Raw genomic sequence first — 16,826 nt, forward strand, 5'->3', positions numbered from 1 at the left:
CACATAAAATACCCTCGACGTGCCTGAGGGTCCAAATCACACACAAACACAATAAGGTCATAATAGTTGGAACTAGGATGCCTGCAACCACAGAGTTAATCTATTTGCTCATCCTACTATTGTCCTGCCAAAATTTATGTATGAAAAGTGCATAATTTAACTGAAAACCAAACACATAGAGGCAGAAAACTAACTTTGATACCAATTGTTGGGTGCAACTAGGAATTTCGTTCTGTTTCCCCTATATAAAAATTTATACAAGTACAGAACTTTTCCTAGCAACCCATGTGCTTTTCAGAAGTTAAACTTGGATTGCAAACAAAACTCAACATTATTAATCCAAGTTCAACCTATGTGTTTGTTAACCATCCGCAAGTGTTCGGATACGCCATCAGTAATAAAGAAAGATATCGTATCCACAGGAACTGGTATAAGTACTAAAGATATCTCAACACGAATTAACTAAACAACTAATCAAATGATTTATGAAAACTAATACAACTATGAAAAGTAAAGAATAGAGATAAAAGAATAGAAACAAGAATAAGGGCTATGATTAAGGATATTCTAGGAGTTTCAGTTTCTTTGTAATGTTATCCAATGTAGGTGATCTACTAAATTATATTCCTCAATTGTCCAACATTTATAGAGGGTTACCAGTTCTCTATTGCAATAGACAAACGACCTATGACTAAATTCTATACCTAAATGCGATCAATTAGGAATGATCCCTATGTTGTCCTTACACGGGCTTGCCTATCACGTGCGTCCCTCAGAAAATCAACATAGAAATTCATTACTTCTCAACCTTATCAAGATATGAAAGATTAATGCATCTAATCTATCCGACCCCGTTGAATGCCCTTATTTCACCATCAAGATCATCCCTCAAACATCCTTACACGGGCTTGTTTGTCACGAACATCCCTTGGATAATCGAGTGAGGAATCACCTATACAAGATCCATAAGATACCCAAATATTCAATCAAGTATGGTAATTAATCTCAATCATAACAATCCACACAAGATCAAATAAATACAAATAGCCTACTTCCTCCAAAAAACTCTAGCCTCTACCTTCTTCTCTCCCAAAACCCTTCCCCTCCCCATTATACCTCATCTAACCCAAATTTCTCCCTCTAGAGTCCACCTTTCCTTAGATCTACATATAGATATAACACATTCCCAAGCCATAACTTTGGAAAAAGAAGTTAACCCCCTATTCCTCCTCTCCCCTACTCCTATCCTCAATGACTCATCTCCACGAAATTCTAAGCTCACCATGTCGCAGATCTTGAAGAGACTTCACCGAGGAGGTGGTGGATCTAGAGGAGGAGACGTACCGGGAGGTGACAAAAGCAAGGGGAAGGCTTCATCATCAAAAGGAAAAGGAAAGAGGGTGGCACGCGACGAAGGTAACAAAAATGAGTTTAATATTATTTTTAGAAATCATGATAAAAAAGCTAGATATGATAACCTTGTCGCTAGAAAAATTGTCTGCACCAAATATATGGATCCTGTCACTATGGATGTGCTAAGAATTAGGAATGACATTGATTGGATGATTAGCTCTTTAGATTGGAATGATATTTTGCATTGTCATGCTCCGAATTACCCTTGTCTAGTCCTTGAATTTTTGAGTTCGATTGATGTTAAATTTTCATCCGAAGAGGACTACATAGGGATAATAACTTTTAGAATGATGAACAAAGAAGTTCGATGGACTTTTAGTGATTTTAATGATTATTTTGGTTTACCTAGTGGTGGTGCCCGAGGATTTGATGGTGGAATTAGATGGAATGAATTTTGGAGGTCGATAACCTGATCAAATGGCCCTTATGAACCCTCTAGAGCCAAGGCATCCCGTATGCAAAACCCGGCCTTTAGGTATCTACATCGAGAGATGAGCAAGACGATCTTTGGTCGAGGAGAAAGCGACAGGGTGATTAGAAAAATAGAACTCTATTCTCTTTGGGCGATGTTGAAGAAAGTTGATTTTGATTCTGGATTCCATTTCTTGAAAACTCTGGTAAGGGAAGCTAGAGCATCTTCAGGGATGATAGTGTTTGGTGGATTGATCATTCTAATAGCATTTAATTTAGATTGTGAGCTTGATGGATTAGAGGTTATTCATCGCAACGACAAGATCGACATCGATTCTTGTCTTGCGATAAAAATGATTTGTCGGGATGAGAATGGGTTTGCCTTTCCTAGAAATGTTGGTTTTCCATTACTCCTTCCTTGTCCCGAGCGCACTTCAGTTCGCAACCCCGCAAATTGGGTGATCAGTGAGCCAACCCCTGAGATTTTTCCCCCTTCTGCAAAGACCGAGTACCACCAGGAACCTTCATCATTTGGTGTCCCGCAACCTTCTGGACATCCGGATCCTCCTAGGCACTCTTTTTCTTACGGTACGGGACCCTCCAGTGTCGATTTTTCCGACTTCTGCACCTTTTAAAATCCCTTCATGAGAAGCACAATACCCAACAATAATTGTTGGAGGGTCACTTCAAGTTATCTGATGACCAGTTTAGGGAGGTGCGAGATTATTTTCAGTTCACTAGAGGCTTTCATAGTCAGGTGGCGGGGTTCGTACAGGATAACGAGGTGGACCAGGAGAGAATCAGGTTTTTTATGGATGATATGGATATCACTCGACAACAAGTAGACGCCTTGTATCAATATCATCAACACCTTGGCCATCTTCTTGGTATGCCTGAATTTCCCCATGTCCCCCATCAGGGACCTCCTTTTCCCCCACCCCCTCCACCGTATTAATTTCATCGGGACAATGAAAAGTTTAAGTCTGGGGGGGGGGGGGTGTTGTTGCACAACTTGAGTCAAGTTTTTCTGTTGCTTTTGCATATTTTATTTGTTTTGTTTTGGTTAGTCTAGTTTTAGTTATTCGCATTTTATCTATTTATGCCTTCACCTCATTTGCATTTTCTTTTTCTACTTATTGATTGTGAGATATATTTGAGAACATCAACTGTCGACCTTTTTTCCGACTTGTCCGATAGAAAAATTGCTAGTATTTCCTTAGTTCATGGGTTATCTGATAATGTTAGTATGTTTAGTGTATCTCCTTTTTCTATCTTTAGTAGCATGAAATAAGCGAAGTATTGTACGGAGTCCGACATAAGTTTTTGGCCTAACTGTAAGGACCTAATTTTCACACTTAAGTGCTTAATCTTGGATAGCAGAAATACTTCTTGAAATAGTTATGATTCATCCAAATTGCTCAGTACTTTTGTTCCTATGGTGATTCCTTAATTACATTTTGGTTACTGGACAACCTCGGATCATGGAAGCTCATTCGAATAAAATCTAAATCTCGACATATGCATCATGCATGTGTTTTAAAAAAAATGAATAAGGGATAAAAAAATAGTTGTTGTGAGTGGAAACTAACAATTCACCCCTTTGAGACCAAGTTAGGTTACTGGGGAAATGAATGTTGTGTTTCTCTTGATTTCGAGAAATACCCTTAGAGACCTTGTGTAATTTTAAGGAAAACGAACCAAGTGTGTGGCAGGTAAGTGCCTATCACCGGGAACATCAGGAACTCAATTGTATGACGACTTAACTAGGACAGAGAATTGAAACTTGAAGAGTTTGAGCTACTTACTCCACTGAGCACAAAGGACTTACGCTTAGGCCATACTTAGGTTACTCCACAGTCATGCTTATAAATAAAACTATTGATAGAGTCAAGTAAATGCACTAGGGATTATGAAACACTGCAGGAGTCCATGAGCATAGTTTGTAGCATCTTGCTTGAGGACAAGTGATGTGCGTAGATTATATACACTTTTATATATACTTTGACACACATCTACTTGTACTTCATACACAAAATTTATGTTTATTGCACCATATTTCATTACAATGTCATACTTCTATTATATTTTGTTCGGAGATCTACTCTTTGTTTATTTTGATTGATAGGACATGATTTGGAGCAAAAACAAAGTTTATTGTAGCAGGAAAATACTATAGCAGAAGTAACTATAGCTTGAAAGGCACCTTAAACACATTGAAGGCGCCTTGAATGAATTGTTGAAGGCGCCTTGAGCAGGCCAGTTTGACCGTTTGAGCTGCGGATAAAGTTTTATCCGCAGATCGAGTTGGAGGTGCCTTGAACCCTGTTGGAGGTGCCTTGGACTCTCGGGATAAGATTTCCAGGGCCTATATAAAGGCCCCTGGAGCTAGGAATTCAATAACAACTCAAGCATACAACTTGTAATTAATTCCTAGCAACTAAGTGAGCATTCTAAGTGTAAAAAGGCTTCTCCGCCTACAGTAAAGGAGATTCTTCTAGTGGAGCTTTTTATCGCCCTGGATTAACAACCCTCTTGGTTGTAACCAGGTTAAATCCTGTTTCTAATTTATTTTCTGTCTCCTTAATTTAGTTGCTATTATTTTACTCCTGCTTTTATTATTGCATTAATTGAGTTGAAATCCGAGGAGGGCATAGTTTGTTTTTGTTTACAGCAATTCACCCCCCTCTTGCCGGTCTCCGCTGCGCCAACAAGTGGTATCAGAGCCTGATCGCCTCAGAAGGACTAATCGCCAACTGAAGCACTACGATCAAGACGATGGCCGGAGCGAACATCCATCCCCCGAAGTTTGACGGAGATTTCGCTACTTGGAAGCGAAAAATGCAGGTATTCTTTAAAACTGATTTTGATATTTTAATAACTATGAAATATGGTTTTGCAGCTCCTAAAGACAAAGAAGAGTACAACTGGACAAAGAAGGAGCAAGCAGACTTTGTTGCCAACGGAAAAGCTGAGTTCCACCTACTCAGCATTCTACCGCCACAAGAGGTAAATCGGATCGGAAGCTACGACTCCGCGAAAGATCTCTGGGAAAAATTCCTGGAGCTTCACGAAGGTACTTCCGAAGCGAAGCTGGCGAAGCGCGATATCCTCCGGAACCAGTTAACGAACCTCCGGATGAACCAAGGCGAGAAGGTAGCGCAACTCCAAGCGAGAATCAAGGAGCTGATAACGCAACTAACGAACCTTGAAGAAGAGGTAACCAACCGGGATTCCATACGATACGCGCTCAATGCCTTCTCGAGAACTCCAGAGTGGGCCTCCTTAGTAGATGCATATTACATCTCTAAAGACCTCGAGGTAAGTAGTTTAGAACAATTATTTTCTACTTTCGAACTTCACGAATCTCGAATTTCAGAACCCAACGGAGTAGAAAAGTCAAGTCAGAACATTGCCTTAAAAGCAAAGATGAACAGTTCTGACTCCGAAGCCTCAGTCGACGAATCCGAAGCAACACTACTGGTAAGACACTTCAATAAGTTTTTCAGTTCTAACAAATTTAGATCACAGAGGCAACATCGAAAGAAGAGGACGGTTTGTTGCTACAACTGCAACGAAGAATGGCACATCAAGGATGACTGCCCCAAATTGAAGAGCAAGCAAAAGGAGAAGACAAAGACCAAGTACAAGAAACCAGATTCCTCCAAGCACAAAAATCTTAAGGCGACATGGGACGACTCTTCATCCTTCGAGTCAGAAGTCGAAGAATTCTCGGGACTAGCACTGATGGCCAACCATCAGCAAAAAGAAATGTCCAGCTCAGAGATGAGCATCGACGAAGGGGGAGGAACGTCAGAAGAAAGCAGCAGTGAAGGGGGAGCGTCACCAGAACAGGTAAGTAAGGTACGCAATCTAACCCCGAATCAATCTTTTAGATTTATTAAAGCTCTTTCTAGAGAATTAGATAAATTAGAAATAGAAAATGAAAATTTGAAATCAGAAAATGGAAATTTAAAATTAGAAATTAAAAAATTGAAAAATGATGCATGCTTAAACAAATTTCCAAAGTCAAAAATTAGAATTTATGGTAAATTAAATTGGTATATAAAGAAACATCAAGGACAACTTAAAAAATACCAAGAAACTATGTACCCCCTAGATTTTTGAATAATCCTGTAGGGAGGAACCTCTATTGGGTTCCAAAATCTGTGCTTAGTTAATTTTTTGGAAAATTAAAAGCTTAAAGTGAGGAAATTAAACATTGAAATTCTTTATGGAAGCTTTGTCTAAGGAAGTGGTTGTTGCTCCAATAACCAAGAAGGCCTAGTGCTTCGCCATGACCTGGAAGCTAAAATATTGAAAGAAAATGTTTAATTAACTTTCTGAAAAAGCATTAAAATCAAGAATAAAATAATGCTTTGAAAAGTTTTTAAACAGTTCCTTAGAAATTTTGTTTGAAAATTTTCTTTTAGGAAAATTCAAAAATTCATTTTTTTTACTGAAAATCCATGTTGGCTTAGAATTTTATTTTAAAAATTCAGTTTAACTTAGAAATTTTTACTTAGAAAATTTTATTGACATCAATCTTACTTGAAAATTTTTTTGAGACCCCATTTTTGCTGTGATCAAAGGGGGAGAGAAAAGTACAAGTTTAGGGGGGAGTATGACAAACTTAAAATTTCTTTGAAAATTTAAAATTTCTTTTACTTTTCTAAAAAGTGTTGCAATTTTACTAATTGCAAAAATTATGCTTAACTTGTTAGTTTAGTAATTTTTTCCTTTAAAATTACTTGTTATGTATGTTTTAACCCTAACTTGAACTTGGGTTGATGCACATCAAAAAGGGGGAGATTGTTGGATCCCGTGGTAGTTTTGATGTGATCAACCAAGTTGGTTAGGTCCTGCTGTGTTTGATCCCCGTGTCTGAGTGTGCAGGAGCTTAGGAACACAGGAAGTCGAGTGGAAGACGCAGCTAGCGTGAAGGACGGCACGGGAAGGGAGCCGACGGGCTCGGTGCGTCCGAAGGACGAGAGAGCTGTGGAAGAGTACTCCGGTGGGCGTGAAGAGCGTGCGCGGCGTTCGAGGGACGTTAAGCCGGGATGGAAGGCTGCTCGAGGAGAAAGCCGAGAATTGGGTTCGGGTGAGCCCTATTCCGGTTGGCCGCAATCACCCAAAAGATCGGAGCTTCGGAAGCCAAAGTGAAGAAGAAAAGGAGTCAAAAGAGGCTGGAAATTACTGTAGCAGGAAGTTACTGTAGCAGAAGTTACTGTAGCTTGAAAGGCGCCTTAAACACATTGAAGGTGCCTTAAACACATTGAAGGCGCCTTGAGCACGCCAGTTTGACCGTTTGAGCTGCGGATAAAGTTTTATCCGCAGATCGAGTTGGAGGCGTCTTGAACCCTGTTGGAGGCGCCTTGGACTCTCGGGATAAGATTTCCAGGGCCTATATAAAGGCCCCTGGAGCTAGGAATTCAACAACAACTCAAGCATACAACTTGTAATTAATTCCTAGCAACTAAGTGAGCATTCTAAGTGTAAAAAGGTTTCTTCGCCTACAGTAAAGGAGATTCTTCTAGTGGAGCTTTTCATCGCCCTGGATTAACAACCCTCTAGGTTGTAACCAGGTTAAATCCTGTTTCTAATTTATTTTCTGTCTCCTTAATTTAGTTGCTATTATTTTACTGCTGCTTTTATTATTGCATTAATTGAGTTGAAATCCGAGGAGGGTATAGTTTGTTTTTGTTTACAGCAATTCACCCTCCTCTTGCTGGTCTCCGCTGTGCCAACAGTAAAGGCCGTGTGAACCTCACACGGCCGTGCGAAGGCCGTGTGGAACTTTCAGCACTGCAGACCAAAAATAAAATGATCATAACTTTGTGTTCGGCTGGAGTTATGAGCCGTTTCACATATCAAAATGTAGATAACTTAAATCTCTACAACTATTATGAAGACCTAAACTAGAGAAAACCACGTCTTGAAGGTCTAAAATGCATTTCTATGTGTCACGGCCTTAGCACAGGGCCGTGTGGAATCCCTGCACTATACACCAAGAGTAAAACAGGCATAACTTTATGATCCATTGGAGTTTTGGGATGTTCTTTGAACCAATATGTAGATGACTTCTGGATATACAACTTTGATGAAGGCTTCAACTAGAGAAAATCTCATCTTGATGGAGTAAAAGATGTTGCAATTAGACATAGCTATTCAGGGCCAATCAAGGGGGTGTGTGAGCCACATGGCCATGTCATGCAAGGGGGTGTGAGCTCCACATAGCCGTGTGAGCCACACGGCCGTGTAAGGTTTCTAGAGGAGAAGAATGACATGGCCGTGTTCTTGGTTGCTACTCAGAAAACCTAGAGGTTCCACTGTACAAAAATTTTGTACAAAGGTCTGAACCTTTTCCTAGCTACCATGTGTTCTTTTAAATTAAATTTTGGATCGCCTGCGGAACTTAACACGTTTGATCCAAAACTTAATCTATTTGTTCTTTTAGGTTTAGACTTGGATCTCCTGCGGAACTTAACACGTTTGATCCAAATTACCTAAGTTATTAATTCCATTAAATATTAATTTCCATAATTGGTTCCCAGTACTGACATGGCGAGGCACATGGCCTTCTTGGATATGGGAACAACCACCACCGACTAGATAAAACCTTTTAAGGAAAGCTAATATTTAATTTCCTAAAATAACTTTAGGTTAACCGAAAGGAACAATCAAATCACAAGGAAAAGAAGAAAATATAAGAACACTACATCGAAAATAAATTCGAAATACTAGAATCGTAAGCCTCTTGTATTTGGTATTATTTCCAAAAATAACTAGTATGATGCGGAAAAGGAAAAATTACTAGTTATACCTTTTAGAAAGACTTCTTGATCTTCTACCGTATTCCTCTTCTAACCTCGGACGTTGTGTGGGCAATGATCTTCCTAGATGAGAAACCACCAAAGCACCTTCTTCTCCTCCTATCTAGGTTCAGCCAAAACAAAAGCTTTACCAAGGATGAAGAAAAAACACCAACCAAGCTCCAAGGGATGCAAGCTTTCTCTCCTTCTTCTTCTTCTTCTCCAAGTAGTATCCGGCCACCATAAGAGCTCCTTGCAAGAGGAAGGATTGGGCCACCACAAAGAGGAGGAGAGGGAGAGGGGATGGCCGGCCACAACACCAAGGAAAAGAGGGAGAAAATAATAGAGGTTGTCTCTCTTGAAGGCTCCCCAACCCCCTCTTTTATATTCCTTAGCCTTGGTAAATTAGGAAATTTAATTACAATAAAATTTCCTTAATTTTCCTTGACATGAATTAATTGAGAAAAATAAAATAAAATTTCCCAATTAACCTTGTAATGGCCGGCCACAACATGGAGGCAATTTAGGAAATTTTTCGCTAGAAAAATTAAAGTTTCCTAATTTGCTTCCGGAAAAATTTTTAAATAAAATTTTTTCCATAATAATCCCTTCATGGTTGATCAAAAGAAACTACCATACTTTTAATTTTTATCATGTGGATAATTTTCAAAGAATAAAATTAAAACATCTTTCCAATCTACAAATAAGGAAAGAGATTTAATCTCTTTCCTTAATCTTTTGTAGAGACTTTTAAAAGATATTTTAATTTTTAATATCTTTAATAAATTATATCTTCCACATAATAAAAAAATTAAAATTAAAATTCCATTTAATTTAATGGGGGCCGACCACCTAAGCTTGGGTTCAAGCTTGGGTCGGCCACCCATGAATCAAGGCTTGGCCGGCCCGCTTATCATGGGTATGAAGGTGGGTATAGGTGGGTATAGTACTCTATAAATAAGAGGCTATGATAGGGATCGAGAGGAGGAATTGGTTTTGGTCTCCTGATAAAATTAAGCATCCCGTGTTCACCCCGAACACACAACTTAATTTTATCAATAATAATTCATTCCACTAGAGAACTATTATTGAACTACCGCACCAATCCCAAATTACATTTTTGGGCTCCTTCTTATTATGAGTGTGTCAGTCTCCCTGTGTTTAAGATATCGAATGTCCATTAATTAAGTGAGTTACTGACAACTCATTTAATTAATATATTAGTCCAAGAATAGTACCACTCAACCTTATCATCATGTCGGACTAAGTCCACCTGCAGGGTTTAACATGACAATCTTTATGAGCTTATCTTGGGGACATTATCAACCTAGATAACTAGGACACAGTTTGCTTCTATAATCAACAACACACACTATAAGTGATATCATTTCTCAACTTATTGGGTTTATTGATTTATCGAACTAAATCTCACCCATTGATAAATTAAAGAAATAAATATCAAATATATGTGCTTGTTATTATATTAGGATTAAGAGCACACACTTCCATAATAACTAAGGTCTTTATTCCTTTATAAAGTCAGTATAAAAGAAACGACCTTTGATGGTCCTACTCAATACACTCTAAGTGTACTAGTGTAATTATATAGTTAAGATAAACCAATTCCTAATTACACTACGACCTTCCAATGGTTTGTTCCTTTCCATTTTTGGTCGTGAGCTACTGTTTATAATTTATAAGGTACTGATAACATCATCTTCTGTATGTGACACCACATACTATGTTATCTACAATATAAATTAACTGAACAACTACAAGCAAATGTAGATAATTTGACCAAATGTGATTCTTTATTCAAAACAAATGTTTACAAAAGCTTAGGCTTTCAGTATACACTCCAACAATCTCCCACTTATACTAATGACTAAGCTGCCATATCTTCTGCCATACATCTGATTCCCATTCCCTCCACATGCCGATCAAAAGCTTTCGCTGGAAGGGCCTTAGTGAAAGGATCTTCCAGGTTATCAGCTGATGCAATCTTGGCGATGACAACTTCTCCTCGCTTCACGATATCTCGTATCAGGTGGTACTTGTGCTCTATATGTTTACTTGCTTTATGAGCTTTTGGTTCCTTCGAGTTTGCAACTGCACCGCTATTATCATAATAAATTGTGATGATTTTGGGCAAACCAGGAATCACATCTAAGTCCATTAGAAAGTTCCTGAGCCATACTGCTTCTTTAGCTGCCTCAGAGGCTGCTACATACTCAGCTTCCATGGTTGAGTCCGAAACGCATTTCTGCTTAATACTCCTCCATGAAATGGCTCCACCTCCTAAAGCAAACACATAGCCTGATGTAGACTTACTGTTGTCCCTATCTGATTGGAAATCTGAATCCGTATAACCCACAGGGAGCAAATCGTCTGCTTGGTAAACTAGCATATAATCTCTAGTCCTTCTCAGGTACTTTAATGTATGCTTTACCGCAGTCCAATGTCCTTGTCCAGGGTTACTCTAATATCTGTTGACCATGCCCACGACAAAACAGATATCAGGTCTCGTACATAGCATTGCATACATAAAGCTTCCTACAACCGAAGCATAAGGAACTGCTTTCATGTCTTCTATCTCATTTGATGTCTTCGGAGACATCTCTTTAGATAGAGCTATTCCATGCCTAAAAGGTAAGAAACCTTTCTTGGAATCCTGCATGCTAAAATGAGCAAGGATTGTATCTATATATGAAGCTTGGGACAGGCACAACATTCTTTTCTTGCGATGCCTTATAACCTTGATCCCAAGAATGTGTGCACATTCTCCTAAGTCCTTCATATCAAATTGTTTGGACAACCATACCCTTACGTCTGATAATACCATGACATTGTTGCCAATTAATAAAATATCATCTACGTATAGTACAAGAAATACCACCACGTTTCCGTTACACTTCTTCTATACAAAAGACTCATCCGGACACTGAATAAATCCATATGACTGGATTACTTCATTAAACCGAATGTTCCAAGACCTTGAAGCTTGCTTCAGTCCATAAATGGACCGATTGAGCTTGCACACTAGATGTTCTTTGCCTTTTTCAATGAACCCTTCTGGTTGCTTCATATGGATGTTCTCTTCAAGACTTCCATTAAGGAAAGCTGTCTTGACATCCATTTGCCAAATGTCATAATCCATATGAGCAGCAATGGATAAGAGTATCCGGATAGACTTAAGCATGGCTACTGGTGAAAAGGTTTCCTCATAATTGATTCCATCTTTCTGACTGCACCCTTTCGCAACAAGCCTAGCTTTGAAGGTTTCTACCTTCCCGTCTATCCCTCTTTTCCTCTTGTAGATCCACTTGCATCCAACGACTTTTACACCATCAGGTAGTTCTATAAGCTCCCAGACCTTATTAGAGTACATAGACTCTATTTCAGTATTCATTGCCTTTTGCCAAGATGCAACATCTATATCTTGGAGTGCTTCGTCATATGTTCGGGGATCAGGTTCAAGTTTACCCAGGACCAAGTCCGAAGACTCTCCCAAAAACATTAATCTATCAGGCTGCCTTACAACCCTCCCACTACGACGAGGCACTGTCTGTGGTTGTGTATCATGTGTGACACGTGTTGCAGTCTCTTGTGGTACTTCATCTTGTACTGTTGGTATTAAGGTGGACGCGCCCTCTCTTAGTTCTTCTAAAACAACTTTGCTACTGGGCTTGTGGTCCATTAGATAGTCTTCTTCTAAAAACTGGGCATTGGTGCTAACAATGATCTTCTGGTCTTTAGGACTATAAAATAAACCACCTTTCATTCCTCTGGGATAACCCACAAACACTCGAACTTCTGTACGAGATTCTAACTTATCAGCATCTGGTTTCATCACATGTGCTGGACTACCCCAAATTCGAATATGTCTTAGACTGGGTTTTCGCCCATTCCACAATTCTGTGGGAGTAGAAGAAATTGATTTAGAAGGTACTAAGTTCAGAATGTACACTGTTGTTTCCAGAGCATATCCCCAAAATGAATTTGGTAATTCTGAATAACTCATCATCGATCTAACCATCTCCATAAGAGTCCTATTCCTTCACTCTGCCACACCATTCTGTTGGGGTGTTCCTGGTGCGGATAGTTGGGATTGAATCTCGACTTCTGATAAGTAATTCCTAAACTCTCCTAAGAGGTATTCGCCACCACGATCAGACTGTAGTGTCTTGATACTTTTACCTAGTCGTTTCTCCACATCAACCTCGTACTCTTTGAATTTATCAAAGCACTCGGACTTGCGGCGCATTAGGTAAATGTATCCGTATCTTGAATAATCATCTATAAAAGAGATAAAATATTCAAAACCACCTCTTGCCTGGACAGACATAGGACCACACAAATCAGAATGAACCAATTCTAACACTTCTTTGGCTCTATACCCCTTGGCCTTGAAAAGCCTCTTGGTCATTTTACCTTCCAAGCAAGATTCACAAGTTGAAAAATTTTCCAACTCTAATGAGCCCAAGAGTCCATCGGCTATAAGCCTCTGAATCCTACTTAAGTTAATATGACCAAGTCTTAGATGCCAAAGATATGCTTGGTTCATTTCCGAAGGTTCTTTTCTCTTATTTGAGTTAGAAGATGTGTTATTAATTTCCATATTATGCTTTATGGGAGAAATTGGATTTAAAGTATACAAATTTCCTACTAATGCACCAGAATAAATAATCGCTTTATTTCTCTTACTAACTACATCATTACTAAAGGAAACTGAATATCCATCCAAAAATAGTTTAGAAACTGAAATTAAATTCTTTCTAAAACTGGGTACATAAAGATAATTTCTTAAAACCAAATTTCTATTCCTATTAAAAGATAAGTAGACGTCTCTCACTGCAACAGTCGCCACCTTAGTAGCATTGCCCATATAGACGGTAATCTCTCCTTCAGTTAGTCATCGGGTTTCCTGGAACCCCTGCAAAGAATTGCAGACATGATCAGTGGCTCCCGTATCTACACACCAGGTGCTGGTAGATAACACCGCTAAACATGTTTCAACAACTAGAGCATGAGATATACCTTTGTTTTGATTCCTATGAGGACAGTCCACCTTCCAATGCCCTGACTGCTTGCAGATGAAGCACTTGCCCTTCGGCTTCTTCACTCCAGCTTTAAATCCTGTACTCTGAGATTTATTCACCTTCTTTGCTGAGCCAACTTGTTTCTTCTTATTCTTTTCTTTCGGTTTAGAAGTAGAACCATTTTCAGCATAGTGAATCTGAGAATTATGATGAAATAATCCTTCTGCTGCCTGGAGTTCTGTCAGTAGTTCCGCTAATGAATATATCCTCTTATTCATATTATAGTTCAGGCGAAACTGATCAAAACTTCTAGGTAGCGTTTGGAGGATCATATCGATCTGGGTTTCCCCATCAATTTCTCCTCCAAGGATCTGTATTTCGTTCAGATAAGCCATCATCTTTAGGATATGATCCCTCACAGGAGTACCCTCTTGCATGGTGGCTGTCATTATCTTTCTCATGGCTTCTTGTCTAGAAGCTCGATTTCCCCCTCTATATAAAGGTTTCTTCTTCATTTCAAAGGGGATCTTCTCCCCTTTGGGAGAAAGGAAGATTTGGGTGATTTTCCCCCATCTTGGAGGGATTTTTCTACGATTCTAGGAAGGATCTTCACCGATTCGACTCCAAGATCGAAGGATTGGATCCGAAGACATTCTTCTCTGTAGATAAGTTTTCTTTCTCTCCTTTCTTGGATTTGAGAGTTTAGAAATGCTTGTAATCTTTGTTTCTTTCGGATTCTTTCTTCGATTTATGGAGTAGATATCTTGTTCTAGGATGGAGGGAGTATTTGTAAGGAATTCTTGATGTAAAACTCTTGTGGATATGCCAATTTCCCATTTCTATGATTTTGCCCTATTTTGTATCTATTTGATCTTGTGTGGAGTGTTGTGATTGTGCCTAATTACCATGCTTGATTGAATGTTTGGTTATCTTGTGGATCTTGTAGAGGTAATTCTTTATTTGATTTTCCGAGGGATCTTCGTGACAGGAACATGGCCGTGTAAGGACGTTTGAGGGATTACCTTGAAGGGGAAATTAGGTATTTCAAGAGGGTAGGATAGATTTATGCATTAATCTTTATATCTTGATGGGTTGATGAGTGATGGATTCTTATGTTGATTTTTCGAGGGGCGCACGTGACAAGCAAGCCCGTGTAAGGACAACATAGATTCATTCCTAATTGATCAATCTAGGTATGGATTTCAATCCTAGGTCGATTCTCTATTGCAAGAGAGAACCGACAACCTTCTACAAATGATGGACAATTGAGAAAAAAGATTTGGTAGATCATTACATTAAAGAACCTTACGAAGAAACCAAAACTCCTAGAATATCCCTTATCATTGCTTTTATTCTTGTTGCCTATTCTTTCATTCTTTTGTTTACTTTTCATAGTTACACCTAGACTTTGTTAATCCATTGATTTGTTGTCTAGCTAATTCATTTTGAGATATTCTTAGTGTTTATTCCAGTCCTTGTGGATATGATAATCTTTTATATTTCTTGCGATATTTCCATACACTTACGGAGAGACAACAAGTTTTTGGCGTCGTTGCCGGCGACTGCGCTATAACATTAGGAATTATCAATTGAGTTAGACTAGACATAACTTTTCTTTTCATTTGCATAGTTGTAACTAATTTTTAGAATTATGTTTTCATAAGTTTTTCCTTTCTTGTATAACATTCTTGTTAATTCCTTTTGTTGTAATTCTACTTTTGCATTTTGATTCTAATATTCTTGTCTAACTTTTCTTTGTTTTCTTTTGATTTAGTTTCTTTCTTCTTTTTCTTTTGTAAACGTATCTTGCAATCTTGTTCTTGTGTATGTGAAGATCAAACGTCGTAAAGGCCTCAAGAATTACAAGAACTTATAAACACATTAGTTGATTAACATATGAATTATTCTAGATATTTTTCTTTTTCCTTTTATCTTTTCTTTCTTGCTTTCATTATGCACTTTCTTTCTTGCAATTTAAATTCTACATTTTCTTTCTTGCTTTCCATATTGCATTTTATTTCTTGTCTTTGACTCTTCATTTTATAATTTTTTCTTGAATATCCATGAGCACTAACATGTCAAGCAGGCCCATGAGAAATTTTTCTACATCCTTTTCTGTAAGATTTTTATCTCCCATTGTGCAACCTCAAATTGAAGCAGAAAGTTTCCAACTAGACCCAGAGTTAATTTTTATGATACAAGATCACAAATTTGGAGGAGAAGTATCAGAAAGTCCTTATCTGCATCTTGAAACATTTTTAGAGATTTGTGATATGGTGAAATGTGAAGGAGTGTCAGCAGATGTAGTTCGATTGACGACATTTCCTTTCAGTATCAAGGATAAATCAAGGACTTGGTTATATTCTCTCCACCCTCAAAGTATCACAAGTTGGGGGCAATTGAAGAAGCAAATTCTGAATCATTTTTTCCCTCCAAGAAGAACAGTGTATATGAGGAATTAAATAACAAATTTTGCTCAATCATATGGAGAATCATTATTTGAAGCATGAGATAGATTTAAGAGTCTTCAAAGACAGTGCCCTCATCATTGTTTTGAAAAATGGTTGATTCTACACATATTCTATGGGGCAATTTCTTTTTCAGACAAGAGTATATTGGATTCATCAGCTGGAGGTTCTTTTATGGACAAAAGTGTAGATGAAGCATATATGTTAATTGATCAAGTGACATTGAACCTCCAAGAATGGTCGAATATAAGTTGGATGAAATCTCCCTCAAACATTGAAGAAGTGCAAGACATAAATGCTATAGATCATGTCAAACAAATTGTAACTCAACCATCTATGAGTTTTGAAAATCACAAGTCATAGAACAGGGAGTTCAAACATTTAGGGGCAAAGATTGAAAGTATTGTTTCAAATTGGTTTAAAGAAGATCCCCCTCCTTCACAGACAAGATCTAGTGAAAAGTTTGATGATGTTGGGTTGAGAATTGAAAAAAATCATGAAGAACTTCTAAAGAAGGACATGTTTAGAATTGAGGAGAAGAACAATAGAAGATCACATGAACTCAATTACATTATTCCATGAGCTTCCCAAATGCCACAAGTACCTTTCCCTCAACGATTGATCATACCAACACTAGATAAGCAACTTGAATCTCCTTCACAAGCTAAAAGGAATATGGGAAATTA

General features: G+C 38.3%; 1 non-coding gene across 1 annotated transcript; it reads right to left on the reverse strand.

Annotated features, from left to right (window-relative positions):
* Positions 1–16,120: 16,120 nt before the first annotated feature.
* On the reverse strand, positions 16,121–16,226 carry LOC122054308. Its single transcript, XR_006132636.1, has one exon. It is a non-coding gene; the product is annotated as a small nucleolar RNA R71 (small nucleolar RNA).
* Between the last annotated feature and the right edge of the window lie 600 nt (positions 16,227–16,826).

Source organism: Zingiber officinale, chromosome 3A (assembly GCF_018446385.1).
Source record: "Zingiber officinale cultivar Zhangliang chromosome 3A, Zo_v1.1, whole genome shotgun sequence".
In the NCBI taxonomy this organism is placed as follows: Eukaryota; Viridiplantae; Streptophyta; class Magnoliopsida; order Zingiberales; family Zingiberaceae; genus Zingiber; species Zingiber officinale.